This window comes from Canis aureus, chromosome 21 (assembly GCF_053574225.1).
Source record: "Canis aureus isolate CA01 chromosome 21, VMU_Caureus_v.1.0, whole genome shotgun sequence".
NCBI classification, from domain to species: domain Eukaryota; kingdom Metazoa; phylum Chordata; class Mammalia; order Carnivora; family Canidae; genus Canis; species Canis aureus.
Window position 1 is genome coordinate 5,967,170 of NC_135631.1, and position 1,625 is coordinate 5,968,794.

The window sequence follows — 1,625 nt, forward strand, 5'->3', positions numbered from 1 at the left end:
CCCCTAAACAAAACCAAAATAGTGGTGTCTGCCACTATTGCCGAGAGTCAGGACACTTGGAGAAAGGACAGCTATAAGCTGAAGTACTCCAGATGCCTCAGCCAGCCTTTCCAGTGTCCTAATCCTCGATCACAGGATCTGAGGTACTCCCCATCCTTCCTCTTAATCAGCGCAGAGAAGCATCTTTTCAGATTGGGAAATGGCTCTTTCTACTCTTATTGACATTAGAGCTATACTCTCGGTGTTCAATCTTGCTGCTGTAAAGCGGCCCCTGCCTTGGAGTATTAAAATTACTCAAATAATGGGAGTCTCTGCTAAACCTTAGCACGTGGGACGCCTGGGAGGCTCAGCAGTTGAGCGTTTGCCTTTGGCTCAGGGTGTGATCCCCATCCTGGGATTGAGTCCTGCATAGGGCTCCCTGCCAGGAGCGTGCCTCTGTCTATGCCTCTGCTTCTCTCTGTGTGTGTCTCTCATGAATAAATAAATAAAATCCTTAAAATAAATAAATAAATAAATAAATAAATAAATAAATAAATAAATACATCTTAGCACATTTCTGTTTCTAAACTGATTCTCTTCTGTTTAGATCCTCTAAGAGACACCCACCCCTCTCGCCTTAGTTCCTCCACCCCAATTCACTTATTAGGACAAGATTTCTTAGAAAACAGTCATGCTAGATTATCCTTCTCCCAAAAGGGGAAACAATTCTAGAGTTTGACAGTAGCAATCAAAGTAGCCAATCGGTGAGTCAAATGACCCTTCAACATCTCTTATTTGCTCCATCTCTGACGGCACTGGGGCTAAGTTCCGGGACATTAGTCAGTTACCATCTCCTCGTGGGCCAAGCCTTCAACTGATACTGGCAAAATCCACAGTGCATCTCCCATTAAAATTCTGATAGATCCCTCAAAACCTCTCCCCAGAATGAATCAATCCTATACATTAAAAAAAAAAAAAAAGATCCCTTCAAGGCTCCAGGCCCATAAATAAAATATTATAAGGCTCAGGGCTTCAAAAATCCCCTGCTCTCGTCCCTATAATACTCCTGTACTCTTGTTGTACCTGAGAAAAAAACCCAGTGGCCAAGGATGGAAGTTTGTCCAAGACTCTAAGCCATAAATGGATCCCTCACCACCCTGTTGTTCCTAATCCCCGCACTTTAGTGGCTCCTGTGCCCACTGAAAGCAAATTTTTCACTGCGATCAATTGATGTAGCACTTAGCATCCCTGTGGATAAGGCCAGTCAATATCTTTTTGCCTTCACTCGGGGAGGAGAATAATACACCTGGACAGTAATGCCCCAGGATATCACAGAATGTCCTTACTTTTCACAGAACTTAAAGGCTGATTTGGATGATAGAAAGTTTTCTGGACTCTCTACTTGGTTATAACAGGTACATGACTTGCTTCTCTGCTCTCCACAAACCTATTCAAAGGAAGACAGCATCCACCAGTTAAGACTTTAAGCCAAAATGGACATACATTCTCCAAAAATAAATTGCAGTTTGCTCAAACCCAGGTTCAATATTATGGCACCTGATCTTGGAGCCGGGGCTACATTTAGATCCAGATAGGCTTCATGGCATCCTGAATTCCCCCAAATTTAAAACTAAGCACCAGTTACA